General features: G+C 36.1%; 1 non-coding gene across 1 annotated transcript; it reads left to right on the top strand.

The window, feature by feature from the left end:
* Nucleotides 1-13424: 13424 nt before the first annotated feature.
* On the top strand, nucleotides 13425-13496 carry Trnaq-uug (transfer RNA glutamine (anticodon UUG)). Its single transcript has one exon. It is a non-coding gene; the product is annotated as a tRNA-Gln (tRNA).
* The last annotated feature ends 654 nt before the right edge of the window (nucleotides 13497-14150 follow it).

The following is a 14150-nucleotide window of genomic DNA, read 5'->3' as shown; positions in this document are numbered from 1 at the left end:
GCTGATACGCATGCGTTAACTTTAAACGATTGCAGCGATTCCTGGTGGAAATTTACAAAACCCAAAACAAATATAAAAACAATGGCCTTCTGGGATATTAAAAAAATTGAGAATAAATACAGGGGAAAAAATAAAATAAAACTGATTTTTAAAAAATTTAGAATCACTTTCATCATTAAATAATGGGAGACATAGCAGTCGCAGAGTTTTATTCCATTTTTGGACCGCAGTGGCGCGCGATTCGACTGCCACCTTGTGATTTCTAATAATAAAAATATTTGTTGTGCTATTGACGGAGGAAGAGCGCTATATAATTTCGAAGTTCTGTGATTTTTTTGTATTTGATTTGCTTCTTGTTTTGAACAGAAACGAACAGTACCTGATTGCATCGGCATGTGGGACATTTGTACTATGGCCTCCAGTTGGAAGGTGCACCAAATTTCTTAAATTGATATTTGAAATTAATTATTAATGCAGAAATTTAGCGATGCCTGCTGATCGAAGATCCTCCGTACACACGAAAAGACTGGTGAACGTTAAATCTGTTGTGGTTACAGTCCTCCACGTTCCCCTTCCAAAGCAATACTTCGCTGCGGTCAAGTCTGGATCAAAAAAAAAAAAAAAAAAAGCTGTGCATTGATCACAGAAAACAAAAAAAAATTTTTGATGGTCAACATTTACAGGGGTTTTATGGCTTTCGCAAGACATATTTTTTGTATATAAGCCCTAAAAACAAAATTTTTGACGGTTGCTGGCACTATTCGGGGGAAGGGAGGTTCGGGGACCTCTGAAATCTAAACTTGTAAACGAAATTTTAGACGATCTTTAATGATAGGGAGGAGGCGGTTCTCGAGGGTTTGGATAAGGGAAACTATTAAACATCCGACTCCTAAATACGTAATTTCAGGCCGTTTTTGATGACGATATAGGCGATAGGGGAAGGGAATGAGGTTCGGGAATTCTTTCCAAATCAAAATTTCAAGAACGCACTTCTAAGAAGATTACCTTATTGGTGGCGTCAAATTAAGGAATAAGGTTCGGGGACCTTCCCCCTCCTGCCCCTTTCTTGGCAATCTCCCTATCTTCTTTTATTTTATTAAATAATTGATAGAAATGTCGGGAAAAAAACCTCCCCCTTTTTACCTTTCCTAAACCATTTGAGTGCTTTGTTTTCCCATCGTGTAATTTTAAATTAAATTTCTAATATTTTTATTCATTTGAAATACAAGCGTTTGCGACCCCAGTAAATGGCCTCCTGTTCAAATACATCAATATCATGAATATCAAATGCTAGCTAAATTGATTTCGATCTTTCGATATGGGAATTGAACCTCAGAAAATCCGGTGGTAGATTTTCCTGATAAGTTTTGTGCAGTGCTGGAAGTGTTTGCATGTGGTTCGAGTTCTGGGAAGGGTTTTAACCCTAAAACCTCTCCCGTGGCAGCACTAGAGTCCCGCAAAATAAGACAAATGAATTTTTAGTAAAAATATTTTTAAAAAAATTATAACATTAATATCAGGACTAAAGCTAGATTTCAGATCATTTTTTTTTTTTGTCTGGGTTACCATGACGACTCCGTACGTACTCTGCAACAAACAAAGAAATCTAAAAAAAACTGTTTTTCGGACATAAATTCTGCAAATTCTCTGATTAATTTCTTTAAATCAATTTGTTCAACTAATTCATGTTTTTAGTTACTGCCCTTAAGCCAAGGCTAAGGCAAAACTACATGCGATATACCGAGCGCTAGGTTACGACATCCAGAGGTTGTAATTTCGTCTTTGTTATGAACTCATCAGTCTGGAATAGTCAATAACCAAGCTGGTGGCAGATTTCATCTCATTGAAGTTGAGAGTTTCAATCAGCTTGTAGCTAAAATGAATTTAGCTTTTTAATTTAATCCTTACTACCGAAGCTTCGCTTTTATTTGACGAGATGAGCCGCAGCACCATTGCCACGGATCAGGAGCGTGCACGGGGGGGGGGGGGGGAGAAGCACCTGCTGGCCCGGACCCGGGCCAGAAGGAAGGCACGAGATTTTCAACACATGTAAAAACGTAACCGACAACCCACCAAATCCTTAGTTGAACACTAACTTAAAAAAACGCGAAAGTCTTTAAAACTAATCCTACTCAATTATGTTAGGTAGTAGTTTATAGAAGGCCCCGCGACTTCAAATGGTTATTAAAAATTAAGAGATCGTATATAGTTAATTAGGTATTAAAATAATTCATCGTATAGTAATCAAAATCAGTGTTTATTTTATAACTGCGTCTTTAGTTTAGTTGATTTTTGTACAGGAATTGCAAAATAAATTTGATTTATACGTTTGGGTAGAAAATCATAGGTAAGTATGACCAATTATTTTTTACTTTTTAGTTCCTCTTTGTTTTTTGAAGTCGGTTCTTTTTTTTATTTGAAAATCTTTACTAATAATAAAGCTGAAAGTCTCTTTGTCTGGATGTCAGGAGGATGTTTGGATGTCTCTAGGATGTCTTTATGTCTGGATCTCTGTGACGCGCATAGCGCCTAGACCGTTCGGCCGATTTTCATGAATTTTGGCGCAAAGTTAGTTTGTAGCATGGGGTTGTGCACCTCGAAGCGATTTTTCGAAAGTTCGATGTGGTTCTTTTTCTTTTTCAATTTTAAGAACAAAACTATCATAAGATGGACGAATAAATTACGAAATTATCATAACTTGGAACCGTAACATGGGCACAAGCCAATTGGCGATATACGAAATTATGATAAAGTGGAACCGTAACATGGGTACAAGCCAATTATCGAGAAAATTCACCATACATTATTTGTAAATATAAAGGCGAACCAAAAGACTTTTTAATTTTTCTATTACGGGCAAAGCCGTGCGGGTGGTATTACTAGTAATTTATAAAATAGAACCGTTCAACGGAGCTAGTCGTGGCTTTCGTGGTCGGACAGTACATAGTATAGAGTATGCATGGAAGAAAAAGGTGGAAAGACACATATACAAATATAAAAAATATTAAAGTTCAAAGAAGGGAGGAGAGGAAGGGAGAGCTTAGGTTCAAATAAAAAAGTAGGTACCCTCGACCACACCAACCGTCTAAAATTAATTTAAAGCAAATTTGTGGAATTTACTTGATAAAAAAATAGTATTCATTGCTAGTAATTTCTTCAATTCTGTACAATTGGTTTCAGAAAACTGACGTTCACGGAGGGGGCGGTCGCCCCCACCGCCCCCTCCCCAAGGAAATCCGCCACTGACAACATTTAACAAATCCGGAAGGGTTGTGGCAAAATTTTTATTAATTTTAATTTTGATTAGGGGTATTAGAGGGGAGACCACGTGTCTCCGTCCTTCCACGGAAGCCCTTTCCCGTGTCTGCACTAAATTCCATGTTCTCCCTGAAATGTTTTGGCACCTTTTTTTTTTCTGTCACCCGCAAGCGCATAGTTTACTGGTTCATGGATAAGTGTTTTTTTTTTTTTTTTTATCAATTTCTGCAATAAGTTGTTGAGTTATGACGATTTAAAAATGGTTCTAAAAGTTGCGTGCTCGTAGAATAGCGACAGAAGAAAAAAGCGCCGAAATCCAAAGGACAGGTGACCGAACCCCGTGGTACACGGCGGCGAAATTATTTGGCCTTCTCCCCGGCTCTCTCTCTCTCTCTCATAAAACTTTTCGCCTTTACTACTTCTTCCGCGCATACAATAGCGACTGAATGGAATAGCTTGTCTATCTCTCAATGATCTAAGCCCCGGACGCCCGGACAAGGGGGGGGGGGGGGGCTTGCCTCCTGTCGGGGTGGCCAATACAGCCAGATTATACTCGGGCTGGTCTACGGAGTTGAACACTGTGTGGGTGTTATCTTGTCATAAGAGGGCTAAAGAGAGCATGAACCGCTTGTGTGTAGTAATTTCACTCTTTGATTCCATTTCCGTCATATCTGATAAAGTGAGCTAACGTCATAAGCATAGGGAATCAAGGCAGAGACTTGACGTGTTGCATTCAAGAATCTGATTGGCATTTCTGTTTAGAAAACGAACAACTTTATCAGATTCGAAAATATTTCAGTTATTACGTATCGTATCTCAGTATATAAATCGTGTCCTTTCCTTTTTCATCTCATCTCTTGCTTGTCTTTTTTTCCTTGCTATTATTAATTGACATAAATGAAAGCAAATATGGTGGAAATATAAAGTGGAATGGAAATATGCGTATCCTGTGTTGTAGTTGGGGAAGGGGGGGGGGGGAGGAGTCGCCCCTACAAATGTTTGTTTTTTTGTTGTAAAAATAATTTATATGTAATGTAAACTTTCAAACGACCTTTTCTTTTTGGTCAGTACCCTTGAGTTCCTCCAAATATTTTTTTCCCTTTCTGAAGCACTGTGCGTACTGGTACGCAAAAATCAGTAAGGGGTTCGCGGTTAATCGCCAAAAATTATATAAAATTACTAACGGTACCCGTACAGCTTTAATTTTCTATTACGGCTTTGCCCGTAATAGAAAAATTAAAAGGTCTTTTGGTTCGCCTGTATATTTACAAATAATGTATAGTGTATTTCCTCGCCAATTGGCTTGTGCCCATGTTACGGTTCCACGCTATGATAATTTCGTAATTTACTCGTCCATCTAAGGATATTTTTGTTCTTAAAATTGGAATAGAAAAAGAACCACATCGAATTTTCGAAAAATCGCTTCGAGGTGCACACCCCCATGCTACAAACTAACTTTGTACCAAATTTCATGAAAATCGGCCAAACGGTCTAGGCGCTATGCGCGTCACAGAGATCCTGACAGACAAAGAGACTTTCAGCTTTATTATTAGTAAAGGCTTTGATAACCAGGGCCTGATTACTGAATAGGTCAACTGGGCCGTGGACTAGGACTCCCGTTGCTTTGGGGCCCCCAAATGGTTAAAACTGTTTTAACCAATGGCTAAAATATAAAGTTTTGACTACACGGGAGCCCCGAAAATGAGTTTGGCTTTGGGCCCCCTGATATCTTAATCGGGCCCTGTTGATAATGCTAGTATCTTAATTGCTGCAAAAAATAGAGTAGTATCATCGGTATCGTATAGTCCTTTGAAAGAAAAGTACATCACGAGCTCGTTTATCCGGTCCCGTTTATCCAAATCAAATTTGTAGATAGTGTATGTTATTAACATTTGGAATATGAATTGAGACCTACTAATACTCATTGCAGTATTTAAGTATTTTTTTTTGCCTGGACTTAATGACTTTTCCTTGTTTGTTGCTTTGGAAACAATTGCTTGCATTTCGTTGCCATTCGCCGAAATCACCACCAAACAATTGAAATTCCATTTATCACGAAGACTAAAAATGTGTAAAGCAAGTTTATCATGCAAAATAGTTCATGTAAACTTTAGGGTCTGGTGGGGGAAAGTGGTCAATGGGGTAAAGTGGTCATACTTCAAATATATGGCTATAGCTTGCAAATAAATGCTCGAATGAATGTGAAAATTTTATTTTAGAGTAGGGCAGCTAGAGACTACATTTTGAATACAAAATTTTACAACTAGCAAACTTTTATTTGGTAACAAAAAATATTTTGCGTGAATATGAAAACTTTTTTAATCTAAACACTTATTTTAACTTCCTTGGGAAATTTTGTTTGTTAGAACTAGGAACAGATTGACTGCACAGGAAGCTTCCTACATGTCTCAAGAACTCTTACTCATTAGCAGTAAGCTGAATCTATTTTAGAAAATTTTTTAGAACAATTTCAGTAAGATGGGGTAAAGTGGTCATAATATTAGGCTTAACGAATATTGTTCTTCTAATGTCAATTAATCTTTACGTTTAAGGCAAATACAAATTAAATATTAATTTACTTCATATGTATTGTTTTTACAGAAAACGGGGTTAAATATACGAGTATATGCTTATATATACGCATATATGCTCGTGTTCACATAAATGCGCCAGTAAATACGTATATGATAATCTGCAAGTATTTTTTATCCTTACAGCTATACATTCTACTATACACGTATATGCTCGCATATACTCGTATATATAAGAACACTTATATACTCAGGTAGACACGTATATATGCGTACGTTCTCGAGTAAACACTTACATACAAGCATAAGAAATTCAAGTATACAGGGTGAGTTTAAACTCTTGAGCAAATTATTAAAAGGTGTTAGAGGCGGGAATAAGAATCAAGAATCACATAAGGAACATATGGTCACAAACACAATGTTGACGCGCTACATGCACGCAAAGCCAGAAACTGATGGATGCAAAAAGAAGTCACAAATTTATTACACAAAGTCAATTTTACACATTTTAGGTCTTAAGAAAGTTTTAATGCGATTGATGAAATTTGCGGCCTGCAGCTGTAATACAAATGTGTCGCATTCACAGATCACTCTCTGTTGCAATAACGAGACTTTTGAAAAACTTCAGTCGCTGCGGCTTTGTTGCGGATGCGTGTATTAGAGCTACTACAGGCCGTAACTTTTAACAACTTCTCTAAATATTTCTTAAAAACTAAAATGTTAGGTAAAATCATCTTTGTGCAACAAATTTGTGCCCTGCTTTGTATCCATCAGTTTCGGGCTTTGTGTGCATGTAGCGCGTCAGTGATGATAATCTTAATTGTGTCTTATCCTACCCTCTTACAGCCTTTTGATTTTTGCCCAAGAGCTTGGATTCACCCTGTAGGCCGACATGTATATAAGCGTATATTCTCGTGTATAAATACATGTACTGGAGTATAAACGTATACATTGCGTATATACTAGTGCTTCTCCATTACATATACGTGAGTAGACACGTACCCCCCACTCCCCAAAGACGCACTGGATGTATCCACGAATTAGCTCGTGTATACCTATATATGTATGTATGTGCATTTATATATGCGTACGTCTACTATACACATATGTACTCAAGTATGCACGTATTTTCTCGAGAACAAGTGCATAAGCGCATGTGATGTTCGTTTACACGCGTATATACTCGTATACACACGTGACACGTATATACAAGTGACGCGTATATACATGTAACACGTATGTACTCATGCAGACACGTATACATGCCTGTAGGTAATCACGTATACATGCTTATATATTCGTATATATGCTTATATACTCGTATATACACGTATATACTTGAGTAGGCACTTGTATGCATGCATCTGATGTGTACATGTATCTACTCATATAGGAACGTGTATACTCGTGTATAACATACAACACGTATATATTCACGAGTACACGCATGTACTCATGAGTATACTTGCAACTGTAAAAATAGCCGAAATATACAAGTATTAGGGTTATTTATAATGGTTTTGCATCTATTTTTAACTATGACCACTTTACCCCACCCCATGGGGTAAAGTGGTCATAAAAACATAGGGAAAAGAAAGTGCTATAAAACTACTAAAATCAATATTTTTCATCCTAAAATTCAATGTACCGTTTCTTTAATAATGCAATGTAAAATAACAACAAAAAAAGTTGAAGTGTTTAAAGAATTTGTTGTATTTATTATCCACCTAAGCTGAAAACCTGCGATTTTATGACCACTTTACCCCACCAGATCCTATATCTTAAAAAGAAAGAATATTTCTCAAATATTTATCTTGATTAGGATAGCATTTTGAAAAGTTAAAACGAAAGTAAACGTTGACATTTTAATTAATATATTTGTGAGGTATATCTTCAACTCGGGATATTGGTTTTGTCAATATTAACTCAAGTTCCGTGGTGAAGTATTTTATGGTATTTTAATTTATGTACTATTTTTAGATCAACGATAACAATTATGGCCGTTTGCCACTTTGGAGACAGACATCGAGGAAAATATTTGATTGTCATTTCATTTGACAAGGTCATCATTTCAGACTAGGATAATTAAAGTGCTCTTCATCATGAAATGTTTAACTAGTCCTGTTCTTTTTAGTATTTTTTTCTCCGTCAATATTTCCGAGTAAAAAAAAAAACTTGAAATCTTTTCTGAAATATTAAAGTTTTCGCAGTCACGAATGGCATTTGGGTGATTACTTCGTGCTCCTAAACCTCATACAGTCGGGCCCCGATTTAACGAACCGCTACTCAACGATATTCGTGATTTAGCGAATTTTCCTTTTACCCCGACTAAAATGAAGGCAAAAACCCCTATTTACCGATTAATTAATCTCGAATTAACGAATTATTTTAACATTCGAAAAAAAATTTTTTTTTTGTTAATTTGAGTTGGAAAATATTAGATTGTTTTCCAAATGAAATATCCATATTGTCCGAAACAGAAAAAGACTTTTCTTGGAATTTTCAATTTTTGACTGCCGAGGGGTCACCCAATGAATAGCCATTCTGATGCAGAAAGCGATAATACTCCCATTAAAACTTAGTTTTCAAATACTTTACATGGTCTGGAAACTAAAAACATATCTCATGCAGCAGGTTGTAAATGACACAGTATTTTCTTTTCTCCATCAAGTCAAAAGAGTATTTTTCTAGTCAAGTATCAAGGAAATTGACAAACATCTTTTACTCGGTACTTTAAAACTTCAAATAGTGTGTAATAAGTTGCTGAATGATGAATAAAAAGTGTATGCTTTCTAATGGGGTCGTTTCCAAAATTTTAAAAGTATTTTTTTCTGAAAGAGCATGCTTAAAAACATAGGATCTGACCATTTTTTAAATAATTTGTTTAAGTTTAATATTTTTAAAAAATTACTTAAATCGGCGCGCTTTCAATCGCGCTGCTTCTGTCCGATGACACCACAAATGATGAAATGATATTCTGTGTTGCCATTCACAGAGCAAAATATTTAATTAGCATCTTTACCCACGTGTATTGGCAACAAGATGGTTGATAGCAAGCGTAGAGCGCAATTTTAATTCGCTTCTTGATTATCATAACGTGGGAACCGCGGTAGAAAGATGCGGCAAAGTACATCATTTGTGACGTCATCAAGACCACGCCTTGTTTCAAAAATCGGACATTTAAAAAAAATAATTTAAAAATAACTATTGGGAAAATGAAAATATTTTCTGGGTCCATGTTTTTTTTTTTTTTTTTTTGCTTATTCTATCAATTTCAGTGACAAAAAGTACTATTTTTGACTGAAGGAAACAACCCCATTATGGATGATTTTGCGCAGTCGATTTTTAAGGATTTTAGATAAGGTATGTGCAGATTTTTGTTATTTTTTTTCTCACCCCTATATTACGAATAACCCCGATTTAACACATAAAAGTTTCGACCCCGATGAAATCGTTAAATCGGGGTTCAACTGTAATTTTACATAAATTTTATTTTACCTTTTTCAGATGTTTTGAATTCAAACTCAGATGCACGGATTGACGTAAGTTTTCATATATCTTTTGCTGCAGTTTATTATGTTAGTATGGAGTAGGTACTGCTCACGTGATTAGTATTTTTAGACAAGAAGTTCCGTCCAGAACTAAATTAGCCTACTTTTTCGTATATCAACATCGACTTCCTAGCATCTGGTCAATATTCTCAACTAAGGCAGCAAATTATTTCAAATGGAACATTTAAAGCTGATTTCTAAAAACAACATATGCCTCTCTCATCTGATGAAACAGATGCGTAAAAAGTAAATAAACGAGCAAATAAAGTAATAGCACCTTTTAAATAATGCTGCTAGTGTATTTGTTTTCCATAAAAAATTCTTCAATTACTTTCACAAAGAAAAATAAAAAGCATATCAAAATAAATACACTTTATCAAAGAATAAAAAATAGTTTGTTACTTTTTCTTTAGGGTAAAAATTAACGCCTCCAGTCTTATTTCTCCCCCGTTACCATTTTTTTTCTTTTTAAAGTATACTTTAGAAAATAAATAAATAAGTAAAATGTCCTCTTAAATAAATAATCATCGTGAGAATTGAAATCGCCTGCACAGTTCTTTCTTTCTTTTAAGAAAATTGCTCCCCCCCCCCATCCATTTCTTTTTATTTTCCGTTGTCAAAAATATTTGAAAAATAAATTAAAACTTTAGAATGAAAAGAAAAAAAAAATCAGCTCAATAACCCCCATTATTTCACAGAAAAAACCACCAGGGTTGCGGAGTCGGATTTGGGGAACAGGAGTCGGAGTCGATCATTTTCCCTCCAAGTCTGCGTTCCGCAAGGAGGCATCGAAGACTTCTGAAATCTCATGATCTTCTCCTATGTTCTATTCTGCACCTCTGAGCAAGGCCTAAGAATAACGTGTATACAAAATTTCATAATGATCGGTTGAGTAGTTAAGACGAGAAAACGTTACAAACAAACAAACAAATATTCAAACACATTCTCGCATTTATAATATTTGTAAGGAAGTAAGCATACTGAATAATTATTAAATTTTTAAATGCTAAAAAAATATTGAATTAATGCCTTTTAAATTTCCCCCTTTCAAAACCCAGGGGATTCAAGGGCAAAACTGAACGATTTGATAGTCTATACCCCCACCCCCAGGTCCCTTTTAGTTCGGATTAAAGAAGCCCTATAATGTACTAGGAAGTAAAAAGCACCAGGAAGAAATGGAGCTCTTTAGTTGATTTGGTCTTTTAAGTTCACATTCAAAGATAAGGAAGCAGAAGAGGGCAAAGGTTTTCGCTGTTAAACCAGGCAATAGCAGTGTTTATTTATTATGATCTTGTTATGTATGACGGAGATAAGCCGTCACAGATCGGATTTAGTTCTATGGGAAGGAAGGTAGATTTGTATGACATGAATATAATCCTGAAAAAGTGCTGGAATATAAATCGGATTTCAAGACTTCAAACTGCTTCTTTTTTACCTTTTAACTATTAAGGTGACTAGGCTTCAAAGCTCGAAATTCGAGACACTATTAGTATTATTATTTTTTCATTAGTATATTATCATTTAGTCTTGCCCTGATTATAAAAATTTATTACAGAATAATCGTTTGGCTTACTAATTAAAATTTGATGCTGTACATACTTTAGTGTTATTTGTTTTTTTGAAGACCACTTACAGTAGTAAACTTCAACGTGTGCCCCCTTGTAGCTCGGAGGTATTCCAGCTCCCGCCAAATGTTTTGTAACATGTGTTCTGTCACAGTACCCACAGCAGCTTGTGTCCTAGCCTTCCATTCGTCGACGGACAATTGGTGTGGCGAAGACCCTGTCCCTGATACAGTTCCGTAAAAAAGTCAAGAGGAGTAATGTCTGGAGAGCGGGTGGTCAGGGTGTTCGAGTATCCCTTCTATTCCACCGATTCGGAAATATTTCGACACACAAAACTAGTAACACTAACTTTGTAACAGCACCCGATTTAAATTATTATGTCAATCGGTTATTCTGTAATAAAGTTTTATAATCAGGGCAAGACCTTATGCTCACCTTGTATTTCTACGAAGCATGAGTCTTTTTAGAACCCCCCCCCCCCTTTTTTTTTGCTCTGAAAAAGGTCGGTAGACTTTTCATCAATATTACTTTTGGGGCAAGTCCGCGGTGACAGACGTATCATTTGTGCACAGAACACCCTAACATCACAACAACTACCATATTACATTCTTGTCTCATTATATGAACTCGATGACGAACATGAGCTCTATTTTTATGTAGCGAAATCAAATTTTGAATATTTTTATAACCAATACAGTGAAACCCTGAATTTACGTCCCCCGAATCTACATTTTCCCCGCATTTCACGTTTTTTTAAATTAGGTCCCAGTTTTTTTGTATAATGTCAATTTGACTCGGATGAGTAGTTTTTTATTTATGATTTTCCCGCAATTTTACGTTTTCACTGGGTAGTAAAAAAAAAGGAAGAAGCTGTACAAAAATATGCAATACGTTTCTTTTTGTGCTTTTTAAAAGCTAATCCACGCTGTTGAAAGTTAATCTATGAAAACGGAAATGCTACTGCTCCATCCGTAGCCGACCTTATGGACTTTTCGTCCGCCAATGAAGATGAACAAGAAGAACCGGTAACACAGGCAGTCCATTCTTCCAATATTGCATTAAAGAGCTTACAAATATTATAAGACCATTTTCTTTCTCATAAAGACCAGGAAAAAAGACTTGCAAAGTAATTTAAATTCTGGAAAATGCTGCATTATTTTGAACTCATTGACTAAAAAAACAATTCACTATTGCGGACTATTTTTAACCGAAATGCCCAGATTCGCAACTAAATGTGTTAAAATGATCTGAAATAATAGGCAGGGGTACCCACTTAGGGGGGTCATGGCGCAGACTGCACCATTGAAATTTTTAGGAGAGGGGCTGTTTTGAGGGGTATTTTGCTCATTTCGGGGGTGGCTGTGCTCTTGCTCTTGGGGTCTTCGCGATTCTTGGGGAAGGGGGGGGGGAGTGCCCTTTCCCTCAGGAGGGTTGAATCCCTGTGTTAGGTACAACAATGTTCTTTTCTAAAATTGTTCCTTTTAACAGAGTCATCTTACTACCTTCAGTTTTTTTCTATTTGATTTTTGCTTTCAATTTACAGTCAGTTCGCAATAACTCGAATCTAAAGGGACCGAAGAAAATCTTCGACTTATCAGAAGTTCGAATTGCCGTTAGATTAGGTTTTTAACATCTTAATATTAAAATTTCGAATATTTTAATTAATTTTTACATATAACAGAGAAAATTACAGAACTTAAAAGTTCTTAAGCACAATATGCACAGTTAAATCAAAAATATCGAGAAAAGAAAAAATCAAAAGCCTGGTTTTTTGATTTCGATACTGCTGGAACCACTCGAATAGAGCTGATTCTACTTCAAGGGTATAATCTCGGCGGGGTGTATAATCTCTCAAAATATCTGGGTGGTTATGAAGAACAGCCAAGTTGTTCACTCGCTTCTGCCCTATTGTTGATCGGACAAACTTTATCAACAGGTTCGCACACTGGGACAAATTCTAAGTGCTCGCAGCACCGTAACAGTATCATTATTCACACCACTCGTTTTCACTTAACCTGCTTTTTACCATAATAATTATTTGTTTTAACTCATTACTGAATGTATTTTACAAGGTAACTATCTTAAAACAAAGAAAATAAAATATACTGAGACAAATTTGTGAGAATAGAAAGCATTAAATACCTAATAATTTTCTTAAGTTATTGGGGGGGAGGGGTTTCCTCAAAACGCCTCAAGAGTCCCTCAAAATTTTTTTGAGGGGGCTCGGGCCCTTCGGGCCCCATGGAGTCGGCGCCACTGACTGTGTCCCATCCTATCTGCTTACATACTCATTCTGAAGCTGATTTACGCAATTCTTATTTGCTTTAGTTTGAGTGTTATTGCGAAAGTGGAGATGATTCTTTCTGAATTAATTAGTATCGTGTCATTTTGCGTGATGATGCAAAAATCGTGATTTGTCTTTCTGATTTTAACGTAGAAATGTGTTCCATGTCGTCAAGTGGTTAGACGTTCTTGCTTTCGAGCAGACATTCCGGGTTCGAATCCCGGCATGGGATGGAGGTTCCATGGTGTAATGGTTAGCACTCTGGACTTTGAATCCAGCGATTCGAGTTCAAATCTCGATGGAACCTATTTTTTGTTCCTGGCCTTATAATGGTATTTTGTTTGACACTCTACTTCATAAAACAGAAAACAATTTCAGCAATGAAAAAAAAAAAGTTCGTCAATGTTTTTACTATTTATGCTCTTTTGGATATAAAGAAATGAAATTAACAATATCATTCCACATTTTCTCTTTGATAATAATTTTTACAACTATTTTTATTTCAAAACCTAGTGAAACTAAAATATCGCATTGTGTATGCCAGTTTTTCCTTTTTATAAGTTAAAAAAATGATAATTTAAATCAAAGTTTTAAAAATATGCATAATGTTCATCGTGCTATGGTGGAAAGGAACATTGAGTATCAAAGCTTTTAACCAGGGCTGCGGAGTATGGAGCATGAGCCTAAGTCGTGAAGTAGGAGCCAGACTGATTTTCGGGTAACGAAATCGGAGTCAGAGGCTTTAAAATTTCATTCGGTCGGGGTTGGTCATTTTTCTTTCTAGTCTGCAGCTCGTTGAAGAGTGCGGAGTTCAAGTCGGAGTTGGACTGATTTTGAGGTAAAAGTCGAAGTCGGAGGCTTTAAATTTGTAGAAGTCGAGGTCGGTTTTTCCTCCAACTCCACAGAAAATAGGAACATCATATTTGCCTATATGGCGGCTACCCACTCTAAGTGAATTGAA

This window comes from Uloborus diversus, chromosome 6 (assembly GCF_026930045.1).
Source record: "Uloborus diversus isolate 005 chromosome 6, Udiv.v.3.1, whole genome shotgun sequence".
Taxonomy (NCBI): domain Eukaryota; kingdom Metazoa; phylum Arthropoda; class Arachnida; order Araneae; family Uloboridae; genus Uloborus; species Uloborus diversus.
The sequence above is the reverse complement of the archived record's forward strand: the minus strand, read 5'-3'. Positions and strand labels throughout refer to the sequence as shown.